This window comes from Falco punctatus (genome assembly GCF_963210335.1).
Source record: "Falco punctatus genome assembly, chromosome: 7".
Taxonomy (NCBI): Eukaryota; Metazoa; Chordata; class Aves; order Falconiformes; family Falconidae; genus Falco; species Falco punctatus.
Window position 1 is genome coordinate 20,244,832 of NC_137587.1, and position 16,682 is coordinate 20,261,513.

General features: G+C 38.2%; 1 protein-coding gene across 14 annotated transcripts in view; it reads left to right on the forward strand.

Moving 5' to 3' along the window:
- The window catches only part of RAD51B (RAD51 paralog B), a 431,140-nt gene that overhangs the window by 24,474 nt on the left and 389,984 nt on the right, over positions 1-16,682 (forward strand). The window lies entirely within an intron of this gene.

The window sequence follows — 16,682 nt, forward strand, 5'->3', positions numbered from 1 at the left end:
GTATAAAGTATTCGGGGGAAAAAAGCTGACCTTAACTCCCTCAAAACTGATGATCATTGTTCAGTAACCTCTCGGCACCTCTATTGTCAGTTAATGGGAATAACAGAGCTGCTAGTGTGAGAATGCTGTGAGGATAGGGTCATTATGGTTGGAAAAACACTTGTACTGTCCCTGAACAATGTGTAGCTGCTTGTTGGAAAGTAACACTTGCCATCCTTAGTGTTAAAATTAAATAATGTGTAGTAAATGAAACCTTAATCCATCTTTTGAGATGAGAAAAAATATTAAACATTATCCATTGAACGGCACCATCTTAGCCACTGAATGAAGTAAGTGAAAGTGTGTGATTGTAAATTTTTGCTTGACTTGGTGTTTTTTAATTTATTTTGTTTGTTTGTAAAGTACAGAGAGACACAAAGGTTGTTTTTTTTTCCCCTTATGTATGGAAGTTAGTAAAACATAAGCTGTTTCTCAAAGTGAAAAATGTTGCCTCATTTCCTTTTTTGATCCCTTCTTCCACCTAAGTTAGCAGTAAGCCTGGTTCCATCCTAGATTCATTAAATGATGCCAACACAAGAGTGGCACAAGGTTTGGATCACTTCTGGTCTTTGGCAGGTCACCTGGTAGACATACTGATGACTGAATAGTCACTTGAAGCTTTTTCCTTCGTGGGGCATTATGTAGCTGTGTCCTTTTTTTTCCTTCCCTGCACACAGCTATGACCAAAACCTACTTTTTTCTGCCAGGTTTGGATGAAACTAGCCAGTCAGCTCGAAAGTGACTGCTAAAAACTGACGACAGTTTGCCTATTAATCAAACAAAAATCCTTTATTTTTGAAATCCAGTGAATATGTAAAGCTGTTTACATAAAAGTTTAGATTAAGTTTGGTTTAGAGCGTGTTGTATTTGAGAGCATTTGTATCTCAATGGTTTCTGTTACAACATGTGTTGATGCTGTCTACCAGATTACATATTTGAGCAGCAGTAATCAGTCTTCTATGTTTCCTGTCTAGCTTCCTGACTTCCTTGGTGGTCTTAAAAAAAATAGAAAAGAAACTACACTTTGGATTTTTTCTTCTTTTCTTCCATATTCATAGGAAACTTTTTAGTAAGGAGTGTTCAGTACGAGTAATTTAGTGTTGTTGCTGGTTGAGAGGGAAATGATGACTCCGTTTCAGTGAAGAGCTAAAACTAAAACCCAGTATGACTGGAATTGTTCTTGAGATTTAACTGCTTAGCTTACAAAAATTGTTTTTTACAGAAGCCTGGTCTTCTAGTTGTAAGTGCTTGAGAAAATGTGTGAAGCTGGTGCAATGTCTCTGTGGAAAAGCAGTTTAAAAGTGGTAGTTGCAAAACCAAACCACTTTAAGCCTTCTTTCAAATGTTAAACTGAAGATGAAACTTGCTTTGGAAATCCCTAAGGCTAATCAAATTACAACACTGGCTGTTCTTTATACTTTTGTCTGGGTTGTGTTCTTAGATCTGTAAAGTGAACCTTGGTTGTTTATGATTGGCATGTTGGTTGTCATTACTACCAGCAAATGTATAATAGTATCTGTCTTTTTTTTTTTTTTTAAATTGCACTTTCTGAGAGTATGAAATAGCTCAGGAGCAGAGACTTTCATCTCTCACTTGTGATTTACAATGCAAATGAAATACATATCTCTGTAATTATTCTGCAGTGATTTTGTTTCCTATGCTAAATAAGTTATCACTAGTCAAAAAGCCCATAATTTCCACAGGTAATATTTTTTCCCCTTTGGATGCTACATGCTCCGTTTAAAAACTAAAAATTCACTTTATCAATACTGATAATAGGACAGCAATTAAAACTATCATAGTCAATTTTCTTTATGCAATCAGTTCTCACATTTTTTTCAGTGCTTTATACTTACTTATGCATTCTGCTCTGTAAGCTTTATACCCAAAATTTTCTTTTACTTTGGAAAGCCAGATGTTTAGCTAAATATAATTTGGTTTTATGTTGTATCAGTTTGTTTTTTTCTTCTCAAAATTAATTTATATGTGCAAATTAATTGACATCTGCTGTGCCTTTTCTGTTGTCATTGGTTAAGTGTATTTAATTGTATATCATGTCAGTTTTGTGCAGTAAAGTGTGTCAAGACTGAAGTGCTTCTGTTGACAAAGAGAATATTCAAACTGTTAATCTTGTCTTTCTTTATAAGCTAATATTTCCGTTTGGCCTCATCCTTCCTTCTGTTTTATTCTGTTGGTTGTCAGCCCCTTTGCTGTTGCTGTTCTGATACTTGAAAATAATAGTTTATGGAAAGCTAAGCAAATTCCTAAATGGAAGATTTATGAAGAAAACATATTTAAATGCCAGTTTCCTTTGAATTGGTAATAAATATGTAGAAAGGTTGAAAAAAATGAATAGCTGATTTGTTGTTACAGTATATAAGACGCTGCATGCTGACTTTTCTAAAACTATGGAGATACATTAAACTTCTAGGTCAGTTTGTCTGTATCTGGACTGTAAACTGCTGAGATACAAATTTTGTTTTTATACTTTGCTATTAAAAAGTATTTTTAATACCAGTGTCACAGAAACGGTAATGTAATTATCTTTGTGAGTTGTTTAAACCTAGAATAAGAAAAATTCCCTACTTCCAAAACTTAGAGAACTGGTTTCATTTTGAAGTTTTCTGAAAAGAGAAATATATGTTATGCCACATCGGAACATGTGTTTCTTTAATAAGGAGCTAACCTTATCAGGAGAAAACGTTTTGGAACTGAGTTACCAGAATTTTACTAGCCAGATTTAGGCCAGATGTTGTTCAAACAGTTTCTAGTGGCAAGAATTCAGTGAAAAGTATGGGTCCTTTTCTGTTGAGCTGCTGATATTTATGTGAAGTGTCTTGTCGCTCAAGTTTCAAACATATTCTGCGTTTGTGTATGTATGTAAACTTGAATACCCTTCCAAACTGCTAATAGAAGGTTCTTTATGTTTCTGCATAATCACACTGAACTCCTGGCCATCTGCTTGCTGCAAAAGGTTGAGGTCTACCTAAGAATGTGATTCTCCTTTCAGTCTGGGGCTGCTACTTGCTTTGTCCTCCCTCTCCCCTTTTAACTTCCAGATGAGTGGCTTTGGTACTTTTTTTTGATGTAGTTGGTATATTTCTCTAGGGAGCAGCATGAAAGTTAAAATAATTTGTGACTTTGCTTAGAAGACACAGAATAGTGCTTTTGAACCTGCAGAATTTTATTAAGATCATTCATCAACTTCTTAAAGAAACTGAGTTGTCCTGCTATGAACTTAATAGGATGAAAAGATACTAGTGTCTTAACACTAATCATATTGTGACTGTTATCCACAAAAGCATAAATATTTAGAATAGTGTAGATATTGTAGAATTTGCTGACTTTTATTATTCTGTCTGGATTAGAGAAACACTGAATAGCCCTAACTTTATTTTGAGCTGTGGAAAACAGTAGTTAATTTGTTTCCTAAATCAGGAAAATTACTTCCAAAGCTAACTTTTGTTTCATTCCCCCTGCACCAACATTTAAGTTGGTGTTCATGTTCTCACTAAATGGTGAGCTGAGCAGCATTAGAAAATTATGTTCGTGCTAGCGATATTGGAACTTTGGTTTCAAACGTACTCTTGGTTGTGAAGAGGAATACCTAACCTTGTTCAGTGTGCTTGATCATTTTATGTAACAAATAGTTTGTGAAACAAACAAAATATTTTATGTTAAGATTTCCTCTCATGTGATACTTAGCAGTATTTTTAGTGCCCAGAACTGAGTTTATAACTTTGGAGTTTTTTAATTAAATATTCTAGTGTTACCCTTTCTTTTCTTACAAAAACTTGCTTAAAAAACAAGTGTCAGAATTTCACATGTATGTGAACGCTGGTGTTTTTAAAGTGTGGTTCAGAATGGTTGTTGATTTGTGTTATTGTTCAATTAGGAAACTAAAATGATTAAAGGGGACTTGAAGACCAGAGTTTTCTTTGCTAAAACTCCATAAACCCAGTTTTTGTTTGCAGATTGTTTGTTTCAATCATCCCCTTGCTCTGCAGAACTAAGCAAAAAGTAGGGAGTTAATTCAACTGCTAGGTGTCATTACAGTGGCAAAGTTAGTTGGTTTTGTCTTCTCGTGTGGCTGTTAAATTACTCTTGGAAGGCACAACTTTGGTTTAGTTTAAAATGACTGGTTAAAATGTAATTATAACTATCTTCAGTACTGCTGCCATCTGTGTACTTTTTTTATACGCATCTGGAGAATATATGTTTCTGCAGTTTATGGCCCAACACAGTGTTCCTTTTGGACTGTCTATGCTCATAAAATGTTTAATACTGCTGAGGAAAAGGAATGAGAAATAGTAGAGCAATGTTTCCTGTTTTCATGTGGTGGTGAAATATAGAAAAGGAGGTAGTTTAGAGTTATATGATGCTGGAATTCGGTTTTCTTTTTAAGTATTCCCTACATTGCTTTTTCCATTTTACAGGGAGTGACTTTGCCAAAAGCTATCATTTTGCACAATTGCACATATAAAATTCTGTAGAAGGAAGGCACCAGTATTAACATATAGGAGAGGGAATTGAAAGGACTGAGATTTTAACAGATTTCGTTTTGATCTGCTTTATGATCATGGACAATGCTTGCTATAATGGAGGACACACACGTTCCCTGATACCTGCCTTGGCTTGAATTACTGAAAGACTTTATCGAAAATAAATTAGCAATTTCTTGCATCTTCTAACCCTCATTCTCAGTAAACTTCTCTGGGCTCCCTTCAGCTGATTTACATCATCTTGAAAGTGAGGTGCCCAAAACTGGATGGTATTCCAGATGAATCTCTACCAATGTTTAGGTATGGAGGATTTATTCTCATGCCTTGCAGAACATACTCTTGTTTATGCATCACAGTACACTGTTTGCATTCTTTGCAACAGCCTGATGTTGTTTACTTACCATTTATTAAAACCCTGGATCTGTATCTGCTGACTTTGTTACTTAACTAGTTGCTCCTCTTTTAATGTGTTCTTTTTCCTGACTTGTCAAGATGGTTTTGGATTCTAATCTTATATTCTAGTGTACTTGCAATCTCCTCCCTGCTTTCTGGTTTTTGCAAGGAAAATGATCATTCCTTCTATTACACGTTCTTTTAACTACTGGATAAAACCAGGCTTCAAGCACACTATAGCGTTTTGTTCAATAAGAGACCTTTAAACACTGCTAATTGCTATATGTCATTTTCCAATAAACTTTGCATCTACCCTGTAATAGATTCATCTAGGCTGTATTTCTCTAGTTTAAGTAACGTACATATATATAAAACCAGACAGTGTTTGTTTTTTTTCCTGCCCTGTCATGTTGTTACTCTGTATGTGCTATAGAAAACAACAGTAATTTTACTGAAGGACTTTTATGACTTTTAGGGTTTGGCAAGATTACTGTTTTGATTGTGTGAAAAATTGCCTGAACCTTGAGGCCAATAATCTATTTGTGACTCTGCAGCGAAATACTTATGTTTTGAGTGTTCTATTCTTTTTGCATGTTTTCTTGTGCTTCCTTCTTGTCTTTCAATTTTATTTGAACTGTAGATTCTCTAGGAATATGTCCGCACTGCATAATGTGTAACTGAAAGTGATTGCAGTCTTTAGACAGGATAGCAATATGAAGAGTAGTTGACCAGATTAAAAGTTGTTGGAAAAAATCTTACATGTATAAGTTCAGTATAGACCAATTAGTGGTTTGATTTCCAGATTTTCTAGAGATTGTTTGCTTGATGGTTACTTAGTCCCGGGGCTTCTGGGAGAAAGAGGACCTGCTCTGCAATTGTTTCTCTTAAATAACATTGTACCAGTCCCCCTGAGGTGTAAAGGGATGGGAATAAGAGGAAATTAAGATTGGGCAATGCATAATGTCTGCTACAATACAAATGTGCCCAGAGATCAAAAGTAAAATCTTATTTGCTTGGAAACTGGTAGTAGTAGAGATGATTGTATCACTTCGCTCTTTGTGTCTACCTGACTGCTTTGTGAGAATATTGTATTTGTGTGGAGCCAGGTGTGCTGCTGGGGCTGTTTTTTCATGAAGTATGATCTGGAAGCTGCATGATGCACTCTGCTTGCTGCTGTTAACTGGAGAACCTGCCTTTTTCAGTCTGCAAAATTTCCTCTCCTTCCACACATGGTTGGGTGTCTCTAGACCAAACTACTGTAGCTAGATGGTTGGTGGTCCTGTGCTCCCTTGAAAACAGGAGTATCTAGGTTAACAGGACAGGCTCTTCAGTCTGCAGCTTTTCTTCTACTGTTGAGGCTCTTGTGCGTTTTGGTTTTGCTCTGTTTTTCCTCCTCTATTCTGCTTGGAATCTATGAGCTATAACATAGGGTCTTCTGAGCAACTTCATTCTGATTTTTCTACAAGAAGATTCCGTCATCTTTATTGAGAACGTTTGGTATCATTGTTCATTGAGGTTGCAGCTGTCTTTGTTGATTTATTCACCCCAACTTTCTATTTAAAGAAGGAAACCCACCATTTTAACAGCAAGCATTTTAATTCATTTGGCAGAAGTTCAGTATAATCAGACTGAGGGAGACTCATTACAAATACAGATTCCAATGAGAATCCACATTATTTCAGTAACCTCATCAAAACTGTCATGTTGCCTCTTGCTAAAATGTGTAACTGTATCATTTGAGAATATAGTACTTGTGTTGCAATATTCTAGGTAAACAAAGTTAGATTTAGAGTTTTTATTAAATAAGACTGAGTAGTCATTGCAGAATTTTAACCAGACAGGGGCAAATGAGAAGTTGTTTTTTGTTGGTGAGACTACATCCGAATTTCAGTAAGACAGTATCTCTCTCTCCTCCCCCCAGTACTCTATTAACATTTTTGATACTCTGATTTGGATGAGTTGCATTGCCCGCCCCACAATACAAATAATTTCTTTGTCTTAGATGCCAGTATTTTGCATAGTTTACTTCTGTATTTATCATATCTCATACTTTTGACCTGGGGCAGAGTGTGTTTGAGGTCTTGACTGGCAGACTGTGGTATTACATTTTTCATGATGTGCTGGTTAGTAAAGATCACCTCTAATACACAAACAAAACTTTTTTTTTTTTTTTCATGCAACCAAACCCCATAGTTATTGTAGAGCAAAATTTCTTTAAAAGTGCTTACTGCTTAGATGCTTTTTCTAACTTCGGTAAGGTCCCTGCTAGGGAAAAGGGAGGCTTGCTTAGGGCTGCAGGCACATACCAGTGCTCTGGGTATGTTACTTCTTGAGAATGTTAGTTTAAGCAAACTGGATTCAGATGTTGGCAGTCTTTGAAATACTGTATAATTCTCTAGCTAGATAGTGAAGAGCTTGTTTGCAAGAGGAGTTGACTGATAAAACATTTGAGGTTTGCTTGTGTCAAAATTGTTTGTAGGGAAAATTCTTCACCCCCAAAATCTTCTGAATATGCAGTCATAGGATTTCCTGGGGGGTATATACAACCAGCCTCTGAAGTCTGGCATGCGTTGGGCTTGTTAACTTTTGCCTGGTTGCATGGAAGAATTCAGTGTCATGGCCCTTCCTGCAATTCTAATGGAAACAGTTGCGCCTGGGTGGCGAGTACAAAGTTTCAGAGGTAGCCTGGGTACAGAATGCATGCACAGACCGAGTATACTGTGTATTAGAACAGATACACTCTCTCTACTCTGCTTCTGCAATGCCCCTAAAATGGGGCTACTAGAAGCAAACAGATGCTGTTGAAACCATTTGTGAAGCCTGCTCCTGCTGGTTGTATTTTCAAGGAGCAGATTGGCAATAGTAAAGGAGATTGTTACTGGCTAGAGACATTGTTTTGGCATTGCCAGCAATGATTACTGCTGTGTCTCCTTTTTCAGTTGGCTTAGGGGAGCCACAGAAGAGGAACTAGTGAAGTGGTGAAGCTGCTGCCTGGAAATCCACTGACCTGCAGCCCATTCTGAATTGTCCCTAGAAAAGGCCACCAAATACAAGTTGCAAACAGAATAAATTATCTGTGCAAATCACAAGTAGCACGTGGGTAGCAGATTAATTGAGCCTGCATTACAGGAAGTTTGAGTAGTCCAAAATCAACATGTGGTCAACCAATGTCAGAGATTAAACAGCTACAAGAGGACAATACATGCTTTTGTCCTTCCTACCTGCCTTGTAATTCATTTCAGTTAGTTTGCAACAGGGATGTAAACCAGCTGAAAAGCAACCCAGGGGAAAAAAAAAAATGTAGTGGGCAATTGTGCAGTCGCACAGGCACTAATGTAGGCAGAATGGAGGGACAGGAATACGTGGTTTCTGGCAGCAGCACAGATTTTGAATGTCAAACTGCATCTTCAGTAAAAAAGGGTAAGTATGAGTAAAAATGCCAACTACGTTATTACTCAGAACAAGCAAAGAAGTGTGTAAGGTGCTTGGGACATCTTTTAAGCTTTTAATAGCTCTAGGAAGGATGCTGTTGCATATCATTATTATGATGCTTTTGTACTTTGACTAAAGGTGAGCAAATGCCTGGCTGCATACAGCCTACCCTTACATTGCTCAGGGCTTTTGTGCATAAGTAGTTCAGTGTCTTGGTTTTAGTCTGCATGTTCTGTTTTTAAAATGCATCATAATATGCTGTATTTGGAGTTGTGATATATCCATGCATAATGAATTATAGTTGAGGTCAGAAACTATGCTGAATAGTAGATTTTCAAGCCACAGTATTTCTTCCTATGCTAAAATTTAGAACGAAATGTATAATAATCCACAAAATAGCTGGTACACTTCATAACATGCCTGCATTCCTTCATTATTAATAGTTTCATATCCATCTGTCAGCATGCTATGGCTAAAGCATTAGCCAAGTTTTTGCAGCTGCTGCTTTGCAAGTCTGTAGAATATAGTTATCTCCAGCTCCTGTTTTTTGTCTAGTAGTAAGGGGAAATTTTACAGGAGACTTACTAAATTGTCCAAGACTAAGTTCAGTTGTAGGTGAAAGTCTACAATCTTGATTTAACTTGGCCTGGGGTACTTTTCTTGTTATTTCTATTGTTTGAACTACATTGGTCTCAGCAGTTGTTTGAATTAATAGTGGTTCGTTTATTGTCATTAAAGTTCTGCATATAGTTGTTGTAGCCCTGTATTTTTGTAGTTCTATTTTAAATAATATTTTGTGCAAATTATTGTTGCTGATTTGATCTGAAAACAGAGCCCCTAGAGAGGTCTGTTTGGAAATGAATAGGTCTATGGATAGTGTGTGTAGGTTTTTTTGTTTTGACTCCCTCTGTTAAAACCTAGATGAAGATAAACATAATTTGCAGCAAAGATATCTATTGATGTAGAAAGTAGTATGTATGCAGACTGCCACGCTACTTTGTGCATTACTGCACAGTTACTGGAGAATAACAGTTAAGATGATTGCTAAATCTAAATAATCTTCATCCTAGTTACTTGGAAAGTTCGTAGAAGTATTTGTGTGGTCCAGTACCTCTGTATGTGTGTGCTCTTTAAAATTCCAATACTGTCAAATTCCAAAGGCCACAATTTGCAAATCATGATAGAGTCCTAATTTTCTGCCATTTTTGGTGCCAGGTAAAATCTGTTAACATAAATGTGAAACTTCTAAATGATAAAATAATATTTGTCTATATTTACAAGGTTCTGTCTCCTAGAAAAACACAATTTATGCTGATAGGATGTAATGAAATATTTGTTGTCTTATAAAACCCAACGCTAGGAGATAAATTGCATTTGGCATGCCTCACTGTCCCACCTGCATTCAGTCCCGTCATTCACCTCTGACTGGACCACTAATGTGTCAAACCTTTTACAAGTTTAATACAGTGGCTCTTGAAATAGATACCAGCAAGTTTCCATTAATTTCCAAAGCCTTAGACTTGTTATTTTCATGCCAAGTACAAATTATTACCAAATATTATAGAGTGGTAGTAGACTGGTCTGTTAACTAGGCTTGTATTTCTGTTGCCTTAATGTCTTGTTTGCTTGTTTTTTTCTGATGTTGGAGTGCTCCTCAATGGGGTTAGTTTTAAAGAATATATGTCTTCTATTTGGTTATGTTAACACTCATTTTTACTTCAGATGCTCTATTTGTCCTTAAACACTGCTATTTTTAAGGTAAGGAATAATTCACTAGCAATTATAGTGGTGTGTTTCTCTTCTCAAGGACAAACAATTTGTACAGAAGGCTCTACTGTTTCTTCTTGGTGGTGGCAATTGAGTCCTTTGTCTGGATGCTACAAGTAAGGATTGCATGCTGGTGAATATGTAATGAATTGTTGGTACAATGACATAACTGCTGCCTTTTTTCTTAGAGCCTCCCAAATGTAAGGAGCTACTAAACAAAGGACATCTATGAATAGCCAGGAAATGAGACCAGTACCATTTACACAACTTGATTTGCTGTTACTGGAGTACAGTAAACAACTGGATCTCAGTAAACTTTACCAACTTGTTTGGAATTAGTGATGCAGCCTGAATGGTAGGTGCTGCTCAAAAATGTGAACCTGGCCCCAGTAGAGTTGTAGAGCCTTCTGGAGTTTTGAGAAAAAAACCCAAGAATTTGTAGCCAGGCTGAAGCATCTGCATCATCATGCAGACATTATAATTGATTCTATTAATTATAGCTTTAGTATTTATGTAAGTCTGGCTTTTTATAACTGTAATGTTCCTTAGATACTGAGGCTATCCAAAGAAATTCTAGGTAATTTAGAGCAATCAGTCATGTTACCCCAGTTCATCTGAAGGATAGACAACATTGTCTTGGCATGCAAACTGCCTTCTCTCTAGTAGTTGAATACCCAACACTTAAGATTCTGTTGTTTAAGAAATTATATAAGTCACTGGCATTTTTTAGGCAAAATATGATTTAGATTTGGTCCATATATTTTGCTATATGTGAACAGAAATACTGAAAGAAAATAAAATTTCTGTTGTACCAGGCAAAACTGTCTGCTTCATGATGCTCAGGTATCAGTGATATAAGTAATATAGGTTATATTCCCGAGCTCTGCACATACGCATGAACTCAATAAATATCATGTGCTTTTGTCAGAAACTATAGATGGGATTACGATGTTACAATTTTTTATCAATACCAGAGTTTTTCGGTAACCCATCTACTGACACAGTCTATGACCTCACAATGTTTTAATTACTTCAGCTTTTTTTTTCAGCTTTGGAAAATCTGCTTCCTAGTTCAGAGGTGTAACTGATGAAGTAAGGATAAAGTAAAGAAAGATTGATAGGGAGTGGTGTGAAAGTTTTTTATTAGCTCAGTTGATACAGTCAGGAAAAGGGAGAGCTTTTCACTGGAAACCTGAAGAAGGGCTTGGGAAAATAGTCAATCTAGTAAAGGAGAAATATTTCTGCTTGTAAACTTTCCCTCATCTAGTTTAGACTCTGTACAGTTATTGGCGAGCGGAGACATTAGGCTTTCCTAGTTTCTCTGTCATTTAACCTGATTTTTTTTTTTTAATTGTGGTTTTGTAATACACTGTAAGACACCAAATGCTTCTGGTCATTTGCATCCCTTTGTGTGTGACTTAGTAAAGTACTCGGTACTGATACGCTTAATCCTTTGGCATTAATGAGTTTTTTTTTTGGGGATCCACTCCTAGTACAGGCATGTAGAAGCTCTAGAAGAGCAATAAAGACAACAGAGTTTTTTGTTAAATAGAAATACTTGTAAAGACATTTTGTAGAGCAGGCAGCTTGTAGTTTGTTTTGATGGTACTGAAATGGAAGCAAAAAGCTGACACTCTTTTCCCTTCGTGCATTAAAATTTAAAGCAATTGGAAATGGATACTGACACTGTTCAGACCTTTATTGAGTTTTTGCAATCATCACTGTGGCTGATTATGTATCCTTGGTGTTTCATCTATTTTATGTAGCAGCTGGTAACATCTCTCTTACACTTAAAGGTTTTCTTTTTTCCTTAGCTTCAGCAGGTACCTCAAGTGAGAGATCTCCAAATGGAGTCCTGTTTTGCAGGGGATTATCCTTCATTGGTATGTTTGTTTCTTTCTCTTATCCCCTATAAATAGGTGATAAGAATCCAGTTTAAAGACACCTTAAAATTATGTCTTTTGTTATAACGATCAAAATATTAAATCTAATTTCAGTATTGGGAGTGAGTTTTCCTTGGAATCGGGGAAGAAAGTGGCAGCATAAATTAAAAGTTATACCCCTTTGTGTTAATTTCTGGCTAGTCTTCTTTTTTTCACTCCCTGCTTGTATATTCTTCATTTTAGCTGTTCCAGGCTAAAAGGATGTTATCTACATTCTTTACGACAGGAGTCTGTTTACAGTGCCTGTTTAGTCACTGTTGAATTTCTTGGCTTTTATGTTTCCTGAAACAAATAGACCACGTTCTCTTGGTCAGTTGGGACGAAGATGTGTGTAGCTGACAAATTCAGATTGTGCTCATCAGACTTTGAGTTACTAATAATTTATATTTGTGACTGAAGGTAAAATTTCACTGGTAACTTTTTAACAATGCTGTGGGCTTTTGTATGTGTGTATATATATATATGTACGTATTTATACACACTGAAATACAGACCTTATGTTACCTTTTCTGTTCTTACAGAAGCATTTGTGCAGCCATATAGTGAATTGGAGTGGGTAACTGATCCATCTGAAAAGTGGTCTTTCAGGTTTTTTTTCGTGAATAACTTTTCACTTGAATACAATATCTTTGCATCTTGACTTGTTCACTTGCATTCCAGTGTAGTCCCTACATCCTTTTATTAAGAACACCTGTGTTCTTAATAGGTCTTTATTTTTAAAGTTAGTTATTCTTGTAGCAGCTTGTGCTTGTACTTTCTTGCTTTCTTGAATTGCATCTCCTCCTCCTTTTTTTTGTTGGGCTTTTTTTTGTTTTTGCAAATACTTCTCCAGTCTTTTGAGGCTAATCCTGCCTTGTCATAGTTGGTTCCTTCTGTTTATAGTGCTGATGCACAGGCATTTTGGTGGAATGGTGGAGGGGACATTAGCGCTTCTACTGAATGGCATGCTGTGGTTTATCTGTTACTCTCACTAGAATGTACTAATTGGAAAAAAGATGTGTTTTTCAACTGTTAGTACATTTCATTATAGCCTTAACCCATAATCTTCTCAGGTTGGTTTTCTGTGTTAATATAATGAAATATAGAGATGGCAAGTGATTTGCGAGCAAATTATTTCATCCATGGTCTCTGATTATACTGAAACTACAGACCCTGACTTTTGAGTCATCGGAACTTGAATACAGAATTAATTCCCTGTGCTGTAAATCCCTGTGCTATAAGTCACTGTATTTCATTTTTTCTTCATAATTTTAGGCACTGAAATACTAGAATTTACATAAAAAATATTAACTATAGAAATATTTTCAAGAACTGCAAGCAGACTATATTCTTATGGGGTTTTGGTTGCTCGTTCTGTGTAAATTGCATAAATGCTCTGGCAATGTTGGTGGAATATTGAGATGATATATAAAAGAGTGGACTAGCTTTTAAAAGAAGAGAAATCATGGACATTTTCTGCTTTCCATACGCTCCAATTACAGAGTATATAGGTATTCTAAAGTGCATTATTTTAACTTTGTATTAATTCTGTGCATTGTCATTAATTTTGTGTTCCATCAATTGCTTTTCAGGATGTGTTTAGAGTCTTTTCATAGGAGGACTTATTTTCTAGTAGCTAGACATTGAGCTAGAGGTTCGTTAGATTATGTTCTTAGCTGTGTTGTCTGGTATTTCCCCTTGTCCAAGTCTAACATGCAAAGGGGAAAGAAGCTTTAATGAAAAGGCCTGTAGATGAAGGATTCTGTTTGTGGCAGATAGTTTGCTCACCAACTGAAGTAACTACAGTATTCTTACTCTAACTTCCAACATACTGTCCTATAGCAATGTTGGGTATTTAGAATCATAGAATCATTTAGGTTGGAAAAGACCTTTGAAATCAAGTCCAGCCCTTAACCTAGGACTGCCAAGTCCACCATTGAACTATGTCCCTAAGCACCGCATCTCCATGTCTTTTAAATACCTTCAGGGATGGTGATTCTACCACCTCCCTGGACAGCCTGTTCCAATGCTTAACCACCTTTTCAGTGAAGAATTTTTCCCTAATATCCAATGTAAACCTACTCTCATAACTTCAGGCATTTTCTTCTTGTCCTGTCACTTCTTATCAGGGGCAAGAGAAATACCCTTACCTGCCTACAGCCTCCTTTCAGGTAGTTCCAGAGAGCAACACGGTCTCCCCTGAGCCTTCTTTTCTCCAGGCTAATCACAACCCCAGTTCCCTCAGCAGCTCCTCATAAGACTTATGCTCCAGACCCTTCACCAGCTTCTTTGCCCTTCTCTGGACACGCTCCAGCACCTCTACATCCCTCTTGAAGTGAGGGGCCCAACACTGAACACTGCATTCAAGGTGTGGCCTCACCAGAGCCAAGTACAGGGGAACGATCGCTTCCCTTGTCCTTCTGGCCATGCTGTTGGCCTTCTTGGCCACCTGGGCACGCTGCTGGCCCACGTTCAGCCGGCCATCAACCAGCACCCCCAGGTCCTTTTCCCCCAGGCACTTTCCAGCTGCTCTGCCCCCAGCCCGTAGCGCTGTGTGGGGCTGCTGTGACCCACGTGCAGGACCCGGCACTGAGCCTTGTTGAACCTGGTACAACTGGCCTTGGCCCACGGGTCCAGCCTGTCCGGATGCCCCTGCAGAGCCTGCCTGCCCTCCAGCAGGTCAACACTCCCCCCAGCTCGGTGTCGCCTGCAAACTGGCTGAGGGTGCACTCGATCCCCTCGTCCAGATCGTCGATAAAGATACTAAGCAGAGCTGGCCCCAGCACTGAGCCCTGGGAACACCACTTGTGACCGGGCACCAGCTGGGTGTAACTCCATCCACCACCACTCCTTGGGCCCGGCCGTCCAGCAGCTTTTTACCCAGCGCAGAGTGCACCCGCCCAAGCCGTGAGCAGCCAGTGTCTCCAGGGAAAGCTGTGGGAGATGGTGCCAAAGGCTTTACTGAAGTCCAGGCAGACAACACCCACAGCCTTTCCTCCATCCACTAGGCAGGTCATCTTGTCACAGAAGGAGATCAGGTTTGTTGAGCAGGATCTGCCTTTCCTGAACCCATGCTGGCTGGGCCTGACCCCCTGGTTGTCCTGCACGCGCAGTGTGATGGCGCTCAGGCTGATCTGCTCCATAACCTTTCCTGGCACCGAGGTCAGGCTGACAGGCCTGTAGTTCCCCAGATCCTCCTTCTGGCCATTCTTGTAGATGGACATCACATTGGCTGACCTCGCAGTCCTCTGGGACCTCCCCAGTTAGCCGTGACTGTTCAGACAAAAGGCAGTAGCTGTATATTTTGCACTGTGCCTGGTTAAATTTGCTTTTGACTGTGACTGCTATTTGGCTATGGCTTATGGGAAAATTACGTTATTTCTACATGCAAATCAATTATGTTAAATTAGTTCCTTGCAGTAAGTTCCTAATCAATGCTTGCTGGAGGAATAGTAAATACAGCTGGGTTAGTGGAGAATCTTACTGATGCATGTTACATGTTAAATTCCTTCCCTTATTAATATTTTGCATAGTTAGTTTAGCTTAAGAACTTCAGCATTCACACTGAGATTAAATATAACAAAGCCTTAATTACCCACTTCAGTTAGGCAAAATGCTTTGTTAGCTGAAATATGCTTGATATTTTTTACTTAGTGGTAACTTTTTCATTACACAAACCTTTGATGCTCCCACTGACAGAACTGGGACTTGGCTGTACTGGCATTTTTTTTTGACACTTGGTGAAGCCTTTCTTTAAGAGCAACATCCACAAGGTGGTGCCTCTTTATCACCCGAAAGGGGAAGGAACTTTATAAAAGTTCATGTTGGCTTTTGGCCTGTTGCTTGGAAGAAGCGGGGAGCTCAGATACTGAGGTGAGAGTATGCTTTTCTCCCTGAATATAGTGAACAGTATAGTTCTCCATTCTTTCCAGCCTTAGTGGTTGGAAACTGACTATGATGCTCAGTTCAGAACTAGAAGAGAAAGGTGGTGTCTTGGAAGTCAAAACTGAGCTGTGTTGGCAGAATCATGAAAAGATTGGCCCTGGAATACTGAAGTTGTGCAGGCCAGGGAGGGCGTATAGTGCCAGAGCACCTTATGAAATCAGACCTAGAATTGCAACAACTTTTATGTCAGGCTGAGGCCACCTTGGTGGAGTTGTATTATACAGGAACCTGAAAGTAGAACAAGAAGTGCTTTAGGCAAGTGCTGTGCAGTTTGGAGGGTGGGTGAAGGGGAACTGCCATAGCATTGGCAATTCTTTATTTAGTTAACATCGTAGTTATCTTTGTAAGGTGAATTTGGTTGAAGATGAGGCAGTTGGAAAACGTTCTGAAATATTACCTGCTATTGCAGAATAAGACCTAAGAACAGAAGTATTATAAAGAAAGAGTTTTTCACATGACCTACGTGTAATTCCCAGCTGTGAACCCTCTGGCAGTGAGCATGAAATCCAAAACACAGCTGATGGGGGAAGGGGCTTTTGTCAGCTCAGACCAAACATTTGAATATTCATAGCAGGGTGCTTTTACAAACAGACATTGGAGTACATCAGAATAATTTGGTTTTGAGATCTGCGCAGGCACCTCCTAGCTATGTGCTTTCAGATACAGTGGCAATCAGTGTTGA